Source organism: Astyanax mexicanus, chromosome 4 (assembly GCF_023375975.1).
Source record: "Astyanax mexicanus isolate ESR-SI-001 chromosome 4, AstMex3_surface, whole genome shotgun sequence".
Lineage (NCBI taxonomy): Eukaryota > Metazoa > Chordata > Actinopteri > Characiformes > Acestrorhamphidae > Astyanax > Astyanax mexicanus.
In genome coordinates, this window is record NC_064411.1 from 13511597 (window position 1) to 13525235 (window position 13639).

At 39.5% G+C, this 13639-nt stretch overlaps 6 protein-coding genes across 8 annotated transcripts in view; 2 read left to right on the top strand and 4 right to left on the bottom strand.

Moving 5' to 3' along the window:
- The window catches only part of LOC125801482 (zinc finger protein 239-like), a 297730-nt gene that overhangs the window by 275452 nt on the left and 8639 nt on the right, over window positions 1-13639 (top strand). The window contains exon 2 of the mRNA XM_049478264.1: window positions 10395-10590. The gene's annotated coding sequence lies outside the window, so the exon portion shown is untranslated. The remainder of the gene's footprint in view (window positions 1-10394; window positions 10591-13639) is intronic.
- Window positions 1-13639, bottom strand: part of LOC111197414 (zinc finger protein 239-like) — a 191982-nt gene that overhangs the window by 124011 nt on the left and 54332 nt on the right. The gene's annotated exons all lie outside the window — the stretch shown is intronic.
- The window catches only part of LOC111188866 (zinc finger protein 585A-like), a 191980-nt gene that overhangs the window by 124011 nt on the left and 54330 nt on the right, over window positions 1-13639 (bottom strand). The window lies entirely within an intron of this gene.
- The window catches only part of LOC125801425 (zinc finger protein 239-like), a 140676-nt gene that overhangs the window by 72716 nt on the left and 54321 nt on the right, over window positions 1-13639 (bottom strand). The window lies entirely within an intron of this gene.
- LOC125801188 (general transcription factor II-I repeat domain-containing protein 2A-like) overlaps window positions 1-13639 on the bottom strand; it is a 173610-nt gene that overhangs the window by 22048 nt on the left and 137923 nt on the right. The gene's annotated exons all lie outside the window — the stretch shown is intronic.
- LOC125801198 (zinc finger protein 585A-like) overlaps window positions 1-13639 on the top strand; it is a 171059-nt gene that overhangs the window by 9012 nt on the left and 148408 nt on the right. The window lies entirely within an intron of this gene.

Below are 13639 nucleotides of genomic sequence, written 5' to 3' on the forward strand. Positions count from 1 at the left end.
AGATGATCAAATACAATGTGAGTATTGGTTATGCATATTGAATACAAGGTTTCACACAATGATTATTGTCATTATCGATACTAAGATAGGTAATCATAATTGAAAGATATTTGTCAATAAACCCAACATATAATAAACCGTTACTCCTCACTAGCCAAAGCTATCTAGATAACTAAGCTAAGCTAGCAGGCAATTTCAAACAATAAAATACTATTAGCAGCCTGAATGTCTTAAACACATTAAATTTGTGTTAAGTTGTTGTTATATAGACTAAATGGTTGGATAGTGTGCAAGCTGTCTGTAATGGTTAATCCTTTCCTTTATAATTAACTTTAGCTGTTAGGTGTGGTATTGGTAACAACACTGGGTCATTTTACAAGCTAATTTTGCTAATGCTAATGCTCCTGCCTTAGTGCTGAAAGAATCTGTAAATCTAAGTTTACATAAACAGAAGCGCTTTACACCCAAATAAACAGTTTTCAGAGAGAAATCTGTGTAGATTAACATCCAGCGCTCACTTACCTTTGAGGGAGAGTGAGTGAGAGTTTGTGTGAGAGAGAGTACCTTCTGTAGCTGATTCTGCTTTTCCTCCTCTCCAGCTACAGACCCCGGAAGCTCAGCCTCATCCGGGTTATGTAGAGCCCCGCCCCCTCCCCCGCTACATCATATTATACCCCATCACCGCTAGAGGGAGCCCGCGAGGGAGTCCTCAGTGCATGGAGCTGAATGGAGCTAAACAGCTAAAACTCTCATTTAAAACACTGTATAACTACTTCTCTGCGGTTTTCCTTTAATTTTACAAAGTAGAACAAAGTATTTCACTAAAATAGGAAAGAAAACGTGCCCCTATATTTCCATTTTCAACAACTAATGTTTTTTATTCAGTAAATTTACTAGCATTACTGCCACTGATGCTGGAGTTAGACACAGCTTGTTTAAAATGATTAAAACTGCAGTTTAAATAATAATTTAATAATTATCTCTGCTGTAATTTAAATAGTTATAGTTTTTTCTGTTTGGATGAAATTAATAAAAAAAATATTTTATAAAGTATTAAACATTTCAAAACATTTAAAATAATTTATAATTGTTTGATACTTTTTAGAATAAAAAATTGTTTATACGTTTTTTTATATATTTCAGACTGTCAAGTGGCTTGAGATTCAGAGCAGAGTTTTTTTTTCCCTCTATAGAGATTGTCTGTTTGTTCCTGTAAAACTCCAACAAATAACACTAATTACAATGGAAAGATCAGTGCTGTTGTTTTAGAGTACCAATTGTGACACTGACAATGAACTCTTAAACAAATCCTTTTATTTTTATAATTATTACTTTTAAACTGATATTTGCATATGAAATTTCAAATGCGTTTATAAGTGTGAAGTACCCTTCTATACAGAAATCAGGATGGTCCATTGTGATGTCAGAGAGTGATTTTACAGGGAGGAGCTGTGAATGACCTCAATTTATGAAAAGCTTTCAGAATATATAAATAGAAAGACTTTAGACAAGGTGAGCAACAAACAAGATCTGCTGCAGTACGATATCCTTTTCAAGAATCTGCATTAAATCAAGAAGGTAAATGTAAAGAAAATGTAACCATAATATTTTAAATGAAATTTAGATTTAAAAAAAGGTTTGAACTGGAATAGCAAAATAATAATTTATAAATGTTTGATACATTATACAGTAAGAATTGTACTTATTTAAAAAAAATAGAACTAAAACTATTTCATCACCACAGAGATAATTATTAAAGCTTATGAACTGCAGTTTTAATTATTTTAAACGAGCTCTGTGTGTAACTCCAGCATCAGTAGCAGTAATGCTAGTAAATCTACTGAATAAAACATTTGTTGTAGAAAATGGAAATATAGAGGCACATTTTCTTTCCTATTTCAGTTAAATACTTTGTTCTACTTTGTAAAATTAAAGGAAAACTCCAGAGAAGTAGTTATACAGTGTTTTAAATGAGAGTTTTAGCTGATTAGCTCCATTCAGCTCCATGCATTGAGGACTCCCTCGCGGGCTCCCTCTAGCGGTGATGGGGTATAATGTTATATAGCGGGGGAGGGGGCGGGGCTCTACATAACCCGGATGAGGGTAAGATGTAGCTGGAGAGGAGAAAGAGCAGGATCAGCTGAACTACAGAAGGTATGGAGAAGTTTCTCTCTCTCTCTCTTGTTGGAGGTTGGTTGATGTGTTGTAACAGTAAAAAGGTCATTATTTTTCTGTGATTTTATGTTGAACTACAATTCCCTGCATCAACAAGAGAACCGCGTGCTTTTATTTATTAATTGTAGCTCCAGAGGAGCTTGAATGCCTCCCAGGAGGTAAACAGAGCTGAGGAGCTCCGTGAAAAAGTGCTGTTTTAAGCAAATATAAGTATTTTTGAGAAAAGTCACTGGGACAATGAGCTCTTATATCAGTTCTAGTCACTCTTCTGTGCATTTTTAGCGGGTACTGAAGCATATTTTGCCTAATAATTAATTATTTCTGCCCCGGTCGGGTTATCAGCTCTGAGGTACAGCCGTTTCAGCACCAAAACACTTCGGGTGAATCCCATTTCTCCCCTTGGCCCTACCCCTTACTGTGCGTCCACACCGAACGCGACGCGAGCGACAAAGCAGCCGGAAGTCATTCATTTTCAATGAGAGCGAGCGACACTGGGCGACGGGCAGCGACGCGGCGCGGCGCGACGCGAAGCGGGCGGTTTGAGCGATGCGAGAGAGTTGACGAGAGCTCAACTTTATGCAAATGAGCAGTGACGCGCGGCGGCGACTACCAATCAGAAACAGATTCTCATATGTCCGGTGTCCGGCCTGAAATCGCTGATCTGATTTTCTGTTCCTACTGAAGATTTATTCCGCTCGCAAAATGGAGGTTTTGAGAGGGGTTTAGTATTTATGTAGTACAGTTTCCCTCCATTTGTTTCGTTTTTTGAGGGAACACTGCTTATTGGTTAAAAGAAATCAACAGATTCAGTGCCAGCTTTTTGTGTTCAGAGCAGAGGGCTTACCTCATTCGTTGAAAGCCAGGTTTAACACATTTTACATTAATAAATGTTTTAACACATAAGGAGATTAATAGATAATCATTTTTATGCATATGACGTGCATTTTAAATAATGCGAAACGTTTGTACGAGTGTATAATGTTTTAGAATTGTGTAGACAGGCTGTTTCTGTATTCTTGCTGTCTGAGTGCCTGTGTTTGGAAACGCCCACCAGCGACAGCTCGTTGAGTGAGACACGCCCCCAAGCGACTCATCGCCTGCTGCACGAGCGACACAGAGCGATTTTATCGCGTTCGGTGTGGACGTACAGTTACCCCTACTCCTCTGTTTTGCGCGTGCACGTCAAGGGGTAGGGGTGTCCCGATTCCTGTTAGGAAGAAGTGGTAGGGGTAAGGGGTAGGGCTAGTTAGCCCTTCAAACGGAGATTTTCCAGACCCACACTTCGTACCGAGGGGTATGAGAATGACTGGCAAGATGGCGGAACAAGCGACCAAAGAAACCCACAAATGCAAGTATTTTCCGTGTTAAAAATTACGATTAGCACTGTATTGCCTTAGTTTATTGTGTAGTTTTGATGTTTTATGGCTGAATTCTTCATAACAAGTATAAAAAGTTCGCTAGTAGTTCGTTTCGGTAGCTAGCTAGCTAGCTAACTTTCCCGTTCCACCTTAAATGGTGCAACAGACGGCAGGCGCTACCGCATTTAAGGCGGAACGGAAAAAATAAATCAAATAAAAAATAATCAGAGCTAATTTCAGCTCCCCATCACAGAGGAATTAAGGAATGGACAATATTAATTAATTTCTGCACCTCCTGCCCCCTTTCTGAACACATACCATGCCCTAAAGTTAACTAGTTAACCAGCAGCTAACAAATATGAGCTTTCATGCTGAAATATTTTATATTATGCTCTTTAAAAAAGAGAGAAAAAATATTAAATCAGTGTTTAAATTAATTTGATAGATAGATAGATAGATAGATAGATAGATAGATAGATAGATAGATAGATAGATAGATAAATGAGTAATCATATCGACCTGGTCCTCACCACACAGCCTGCCTCACTCATCCTGACAGAAAAAAAACCTAAAATATTAGCTTGTAAAATGACCCAGTGGTGTTATAGCAGAATAACACACCTAACGGTTAAAGTTAACTATATAACGAAAAGGATTAACCATTACAAACTGTGTGTACATTATCCTACCATTTAGGCTATATATCAACAACTAATAACAAATTCATGTTTTTAGGACATTCACGCTGTTGGTAGTATGTGATGTTTGGAATTGCTAGCTAGCTTGGCTAGGTCGCTAGCATTGGCTTGATAAGGTAAAGGTTGCTAAACTGTAACTTACCTTTAAAAATAATGTAATGTGCCCCTATTTCCAGTTGCTGTATCCTTTTAACAAAACTGCTTTTGTTATTCAGTATTTTTCTACATTGTTCGTGACGCATTAAAAAACATGGTGCATGCTCCACACAGTATTTTTATGTACAGATTTACAAATGTGTTAGCAATAGTAAAATGTTTTATGATGTGATTTTGTTTGGTGAGAATAATGTCATGATACAACCCAGCAAACATGCCCACACAGGGCCAATGAGGTTGGTGCGGTACCGCCCCCATATGGGCAGCCCAAATCGGACCAATGGGTATTTGCACATTGGGCCAACAGAGATTTGCAGAGCTCTAACACACATACACACACACACACACATGCCCTCAGCGGAAAACCAATTGTGGCCCCAAATTTTTAGAACTGTGCAATATTGAACAGAGAACACTTTTCAAGAAAGAAAATTTAAAGCTGTGCTATTGGCACTTTGACATTTTTTTGCAACTGGCTGTAAAACTATTATATAAATAACACAATTTAAAGTGTATAGTAAATTAATAAGTTTATTACAAAGTATCATGTATAAAATATAAACAACACACAACAGTATTTAAGTAAATTAAATCCCAAATTTATATTTTAGCATGTAGATAAACATGTACTGCATAAATATCTCCATTTGCAAAAACAGTATTTATAATAAACGGTATAAAATAAATATCAAACATAATACAAAATAACAAAGAATTATACAACTTAAATAAAAAAATATATATATATAATATATATATATATATAAACATCAATAAAAACAGCAAATCATATTCTTGAATAAATACTTAAATGCACTAGACTGATGTAGTAGATGAATAATAAACTGATACTATTATTGCTACTGGAACAAAGCCTCTGGGGTGGGTTTCCCGAAAACGAACAACCTTAGCGAATAACGAACGAACTAACGAATGACGTGAGTAAAGAACGAGCCAGTTCTGCGAGTGTTTCCCAAAGAGCTTCGCAACGTGAAAATTAACAAAGGAGGTTAAAGAACGTCTTTGTTGAATCCTCCCCTGAAACAGCGCACTCAATCGATCCACACATATTGATTATTATGCAGTATTTATTCAGTATTACACCCTAAAAATGTAAAAAAGTGTTGTAATCATCAATATTATACATATTTTGAAATTTAAATTACAAAAGGATGTACTTTGGCATTAATTAAATACACCTACAGATACATATGGCTAAATAAATAAGTCATATGTTTATATATAAATGTTTAATAAAAATAAAAAATGTTTAATGTTTAATAAAAAATTAAAATTATTATTGTTAATATACATATATATTATATTAATAGATATTGTACTATTATTAATAGTAATATTGATAATAATATTAATTTATTATTATTATAATTATTAATAATATAAAAATAATATAATAATATAAAAATAATTATTGTTCCGGTGTGTGTGTGTGTGTGTGTATATATATATATATATATATATATATATATATATATATATATATATATATATATATATATATATATATATATATATATATATATATATTGTTGTAAAAAGAAAATGAAAGATGGGTTACCCCCATCCACCATCCGGGGTACAACTCCCCTGCGTGTTCGTTTTGATGGAGAGAGTCGCAGACAGGTGGAGTGGAGTTGAAAGCAAATCAAGTATTTATTACAAAATACTGAATTCAGGAGAACCAATACATACAAGACAGTTAGCAGCCATCAAATAGTAAAAGTTCTGACCCCCCTCTGATCTGACTCCATGTTTATACCCCAAATGACGTGAAACCTGCTGATGAGGCGTTGCTAAAATCATCTCATGTTAGTATGCATAATTTCACGTGTTAGTAATCCGTTTCACGTGTCTGACCGGACCACTAGTGCTTGGCCTTGACTGTGTCCAGCCAGAACTGAACATTGTGGCATTATCTGTGTGAGTGTGCGTCACTCCCCGCTTTGAAGAGCTGCAGGTTTAGGGAGGCACCCACACACAGAGAAGGCCGCTTTGGTCTAAGAGCCTCCTCTGTATCAATTTAGTTCATACAGAGTGCACCAGTCGATGATTGATGGCCGTTAGTTAGGATCATGCAGTGACCAAAATGCCTTAAGCGTGAGCTAAACAAGTCACACAATAGATTCCATATGTTATATGCTAATATGTCAATAACACGTGGTTAGTCCGCCATACAATAGATCCTATGTGTTAGTAAATGCCTTATGTATCATGTGGGTTAGTTTGTCATATAATAGAGTCTGTGTTAGTTACATGCCTGATCAAGCAATGTTTAACTATATGTGTAAAGAATATATATTGTGAGTATTGGTTAATCTTCTATATAAATGTGTATAAAATACAATGTGAGGATTGGATAATCTTCTATATAAATGCATATAAAATACAAGGTTTCACACAATGATTATGTAATTATAGATGCTAAAGTTAAGTAATCATTATTGAAGGATATTTGTCAACACACCCAAGGTATAATAAACGTTAACTCTTCAATATACACACACACACACACTGTAAAGCTCCAGCTCATCCTAAATCAACATCTCAACAGCTCAGTTGGGTTAAGGTCAGGGGATTTTGAAGGCCATGCACCTCTTTGTTAACTAGATAATTCCATATGCGTCAATTAATTGTTTTCATAGTTTTAATATTAATCGACAATGTAAAAAAAATAAATAAATAAAAAATGAGACGTGTCAACTTTTGACTGGTATTTATATATTTGCGAGCTGACACACCCCAGAGTTTGCCCAGATGAACGGACACAATGTTGGTTAGAAGCACCTGATTAAAGAATAATATTAAATATTACCTGCACATTCACCGATACCCTTTACAATACGTGTAGGTGTGAGTAAAGACACTGCAGGCGTCCCCTGCACCGGACCTACAGTACCAGGGATTTTCCCAATAGCATGGAAATATATTGTATTGTGTCCCGGGCTGGTGGGAAGTGTATATAAGTGTGTGTATGCCACATAACAGCCTGATTACAGAATCCACGGACTTGGTGACTTTGCAGCTTTGCTTAGACCGTGAGCATCATCTGCAGGAATCTGGATTTTTAATAATTTATGGGTTTGATTGGTCAATTCCAGTATGCCCAGTTAGACTACACAGAGAAAGTTGGTATTATAATATAATATAATATAATATATGATATGATATGATATAATATAATATAATATGTGATATAATATAATATAATAAAATATAATATAACTCATTCACTCACTTACTCACTCATCGTCAACCGCTTTATCCGTTAAGGGTCGCGGGGGGGTGGGGGTTTGGCTGGAGTCTACACCAGCCGGCACCGGGGGGAAGGCAGTATACACCCTGGACAGGCCGCCAATCCATCGCAGGGCAGACAGACACACAGACACATCCACTCACACACTCACACCTAAGGGGCAATTTTTATCCGACATCCAATTAGCCTGAACTTTGGACTGTGGGAGGAACCCGGAGCACCCGCAGACACGGGAAATAATATAATATAATATAATATAATAATATTAATTATTATAATAATAATTATATATATAATATAATTTATTATAATTAATAGTAACATAATATAATTGCTTCAACCAGGGAAATTAAAATTTTTCTCCCTCAAAATTGGCGGTCCCTGGTGTTTAAGGTGCTGAACTGCAAGTAGAGATCCCCTAAAGAAGCTCTTAAGAATAACGACTGGGTGAGGGCACTCGTTAATCTGCGAGCGAGTTTACGTAGTACTTTAGTTAAACACGGGTTTGGGAAACACTCTTTAATTAACGATCAATCTTAAGTACGAGTTAACGAAGTTCTTAGCGTAACGAAGCTTTCAGGAAACCCACCCCTGATCTCTATTATTAATTTTATTCCTCTTGCTTGTAGACTTGGAACCAAAATGTCATCCCAATCAAACCAGTAAAAAAAATTCTAATTGAATATAACATTAGTTTTTGCATTAAGGTTTTTATCTCACAGCAATAATAATGAAGGAGAAAATAGATGTACTTTACATAAATAGAACAGATATAGTTAATCATATCAAAAATGAATATTGTTTATGCATTAATATAGCATAGATCATAAATTAACTATTTTTTTGAAGAGACTGCTGCTGAGACGATGCTTCCGTCCACCTGAACGGTCCCGTGCATTCCAAAGCCAAACCTTTGCAACCTGCTCGATCTCTGCATCCTTTGGTGGTGGCATGTTTGATCTTCTCACGGCCTCTTAAAATGATAATATTGAGATATGAGAATGCAGTCAGGTAAATACTACATCTGTGTCACGCGGCCGTGTTCTCCTTCCACGCTACCTGACTCCATTTCCCAAGATCCCATGAACAATAACGTCAACAACACACGCTCACCTTCACCCAATCATGTTACGCTCCGACGCTCAGACTCACCTGTGTTCTGAGTTAGTTCATTCTCCTCTAGCTTCCTGTATTTAAGGCGGCCGCTTGTAAACAAACTGCGCGAGGTATTGCTAACTCATGTTACATACTAAGCGTTTTCCTGTGTATTGTTTTTGCCTTCTCGTTACGACCCTGTTTTCGGATTATCGGTTTATGTCTTTTGTTTTGCCCTTTCTGGATTTGATGTATGGTTGGACTGTTTCTCGGTTACGAACCCAGACTGTATTTTTGACTACGTCTTCTGTCATCGGTGAGATCTTTGTTTGCCTGGCTATTCTGTTAGCAGTATCTGTTAGCTTTACTGCTAATAAAACTGTTTGTGTTTTTAACTCGGCTCGGGTCACTCCTCACTACCTGGCGTTACAGAATACCTCGCCTGAAGTGATGGCCGAGTTTAAAGACCTCCAGCAGGCAGTCGGGAATCAGGGGAGCATAGCCAGCTTTTTGAGAGCCTTGCTAACACCGTTACTGCTCTTACTACCCAGCAGTCAGATCAACACTCTCAGCTAGCTCAGATAACTGCTAGCCTTCAGGATATCGCTACTCAGCTTGCCCAGCTGAGAGTGGCCACTCCAGCTAGCCTAGCCTCTGCTAACCAGGCCCCGGTTAGCTCTCCTGCTATCGCTCCCTCGGCAGACGCTTTTCCGGTAAGCAAACCTGATAAATATGATGGTTCGCCAGATTTATGCAGAGGTTTTCTCTTGCAGATGTCACTATTTTTTGCTAATTCAGCAGTTAGTGCCGACGCTGCGCGTATTTCGTTTTTTATATCTCGTCTCACCGGCAAGGCTTTGGATTGGGCTACTGCTATTTGGCCTAGTATAGAAAATAGCCCATACGAGCATTTCCTCAGGGAATTTAAGTTGGTTTTTGATCACCCGCATCATGGACAATCTCAGGGAGAGTTATTGGTTCAGTTACGTCAAGGAAACCGACCCGTGTCTGATTTCGCTCTCGAATTCCGTACTTTGGCTGCTGGTAGTGGTTGGAATGAACCAGCTCTACGCGTGATGTTTCGAAATGGACTCAGGGCTGATGTTTTGGCCGAATTAGCTTGCAAGGATGATGGGCTGCCTTTGGATGAACTTATATCTTTAGCCATCAGACTTGATCAGCTCAAACAGAGCTCAGTACCTGGCCGTAGAGCTGCTGCTACTTCTCCTCGTTTTGCTACGCCACGCGCATCTGGATTTACTCCACGGACCACACTCAGGGATGAGGAACCCATGCAAGTAGACGCTACCCGTTTGTCAAAAGAAGAAAGAAAGCGACGATTTCAAGCTGGATTATGCTTCTATTGTGGCAGAGCAGATCATGTGTTGCGAGATTGTCAGCTTTGCCCCTCCCGAGTTCAACACCAAGATACTTCAGGCTCGTCCTACGGTGGGCTCTCCCATGGTTATCATGGCAACCCGGACCGTCCATATGAGCCATCTGCTACTAACTCGGGAAAGCGTGTGGAGAGGATTCCACACGCTAAAGGGGTAAGCCGACTCAGTCCTGATATGTTTTCAAGATCTTTTATTATTTCTGTTGTTCTGTTCTGCCAGTCTTCTTCATTTGTGTTTCCAGCCCTGATTGATTCCGGTGCCGAGGGGAACTTTATACACGAGCAGCTGACCAGACAACTCCAGATTCCGTTCGAACCATTGGAAAATCCTATGAGACTGTCTGCGGTGGATGGGACCCCAGTTGGCCGAGGAGCTGTTTCCCACACCACCACTCCTGTCAAGCTCAACGTCAGCGCTCTGCACTCAGAAGAGATCAGGTTTTTTGTGATGAAGGACACTAATTATCAAATTATATTAGGACTTCCATGGTTGAAAAAACATAATCCCCTGATTTATTGGTCTAACTGTGAAATTATTTCTTGGTCTCCATACTGTCATGATCACTGCATTACTGTTCCTAAATTAATGATCCAATCTACTACTGTAGAGAGTCCTGGCCTGGAGTCACTTGCACATATTCCTCCTGATTACTCTGATCTGAATGAAGTTTTTAGCAAGTCACGTGCTACTCAACTTCCCCCACATCGCTCCTATGACTGTGCTATAGAGCTTATAGACAATCAGATACCTCCCAAGTCACGTATATATCCTTTAACTCAAACTGAGGAACGTGCTATGGAGGAGTATGTGCAGGAGGCTCTATCTCAGGGGTTCATTCGTCATTCCACTTCTCCTGTAGCCGCATCCTTTTTCTTTGTCAAAAAAAAAAGATGGAGGTCTGCGCCCATGTATCGACTATCGACAACTAAATGCAGTTACCAAAACTTATCCCTATCCTCTCCCTTTAGTACCTGTAGCGCTTGAACAACTACGCGGAGCTTCCATCTTCACTAAATTAGATCTCCGCAGTGCTTATAACTTGGTGAGAATTAGAGAGGGTGATGAGTGGAAGACTGCCTTTTTCACCACTAGAGGGCACTATGAATACTTAGTTATGCCGTTTGGGCTCAAGAACGCCCCGTCCGTATTCCAATCTTTCATAAACGATGTACTCCGTGACATGCTAGGAAAATTTGTCATAGCTTTTATAGACGTCATTCTAATTTATTCATGTGACTTGACTACACACATTTCCCATGTTCGTGCTGTATTGACCCGTCTTCTCCAAAACCAGCTTTTCGTTAAAGCGGAAAAATGTGAATTTAATCTGTCTACCATTTCCTTTTTGGGTTATGTTATTAGTGCCAGAGGCATTACTATGGATGATAGGAAGATTCAGGCTGTAGTTAACTGGCCAACCCCTAGATCAGTAAAGGAACTACAAAGATTTCTTGGTTTCGCAAACTTTTATAGAAGATTTATTCGTAATTATAGTTCTGTAGCTGCTCCACTGACCAATCTATTGAAACGGAATGCTAGAAAGTTGATCTGGTCTGAAGAAGCATCAGATGCTTTCTCTTCTCTCAAAGAGGTGTTTACTTCAGCTCCCTTGTTAAAACATCCAGATCCTAAAGAGCCCTTTGTTGTTGAGGTAGATGCATCCAGTGTTGGAGTAGGTGCTGTCCTCTCCCAAAATATTGGCTCTCCCAGTAAGATGCACCCTGTAGCCTACTTCTCCCACAAACTCTCCCCAGCTGAACGGAACTATGGTATTGGTGATCGTGAACTATTGGCCATTAAATTAGCTTTAGAAGAATGGAGACACTGGTTAGAGGGAGCACTACATCCTTTCGTGGTAATAACTGATCACAGAAATTTAGAATTCTTGAGATCTATGAAAAGTATGAACTCACGTCAAGCACGTTGGTCTGTCTTCTTTGCTCGTTTCAATTTTGTAATCACTTATCGACCTGGCTCCAGAAACACCAAGGCAGATGCCCTCTCACGAATTTATGAGGAAGATAATGTAGAGACCTCAGAACCCTCTACAATTCTAAAACCAGGTATAGTTTTAGCTCCTATCAGATGGGATATCTCGGAGGAGATCAATCTAATTAATTCTACATCCCCTCCTCCTTTGCAGTGCCCCCCAGACGAGTCTTATGTACCAGACCAGTGCAGAGATAGACTCATTACTTGGGCTCACACTTCTCCTACTTCAGGACATCCTGGCGAGACCCGCACTTTTCAATTATTAGAGAGTCGTTTCTGGTGGGAAAATATGCGATCTGACATCCACAATTTTGTATCCTCCTGTACTGTGTGTGCTCAGAGTAAAACTCCCCGTACTCTACCTGCTGGTAAATTAGTACCTCTGCCCGTTCCTGCTCGGCCTTGGTCTCACTTAGCTGTCGATTTTGTTTCTGATCTTCCTGAATCTATGGGTCAAACAGTTATCATGACAGTTATAGACCGTTTCTCTCGCGGAGTTAGGTTCATTCCTTTTAGTAAAATGCCTACGGCCCTAGAAACTGCTGAAGCCATTTTTACTCATGTTTTTCGTGTTTTCGGTATCCCTGAAGATATTGTCTCTGATCGTGGTCCCCAATTTATTTCTCAAGTTTGGTCTGCCTTTATGAGTAGTTTGGGTATATCTGTTAGTTTATCTTCTGGCTATCACCCTCAAAGCAATGGACAATGTGAGAGAATGAATCAGGAGCTAGGAAAGTTTTTGAGAGTCTATTGTTCTAACAACGTCCATGATTGGGCCAAATTTCTCCCTTGGGCGGAACTAGCTCAGAACTCACTGATCAGTTCCACTACTAAAATGACACCTTTTCAATGCTTTTTAGGATATCAACCACCCATCATGCCCTGGTCAGCCGAACCCTCTAATATTCCTGCGGTAGACGATTGGATGCGTCGGAGCGAGGAAGTGTGGGAGGAGACTCACAGACGCATTGAGGCTGTTTTACAACGGCAGAAACAACAGGCTGATCGCCTACGCCGTGAGACCCCCCTTTACTCTCCTGGTGATCGGGTTTGGCTATCTACCAGGGATTTCCGGCAACCAGATGCTAATAAGAAACTTTCAGTTAAGTATATTGGTCCTTTCAAAGTCATTAAGAGAATTAATGAAGTTACCTACCGTCTCGATCTACCCTCTCACTACCGTGTATGCCCTTCTTTTCATGTGTCTCTATTAAAGCCGGTTATCCCTGGTCCGTTGGATGAGACATCGCTTGGGGCGTCTCCTCCTCCTCCGGTGGCTATGGACGGTGGCCCGGTTTATGCGGTAGAACGACTTTTGGACTCCAGGAGGAGAAGGGGAGCCCTGGAGTATCTGGTGGACTGGAAGGGCTACGGACCTGAGGAGAGAAGTTGGGTTCCGGCAACTGATGTCCTGGATCCTTTAATGGTGGATGACTTTCACCGGTCTCATCCATCCCGTCCTGCACCACGCCCCAGAGGTCGCCCTAGGAGAAG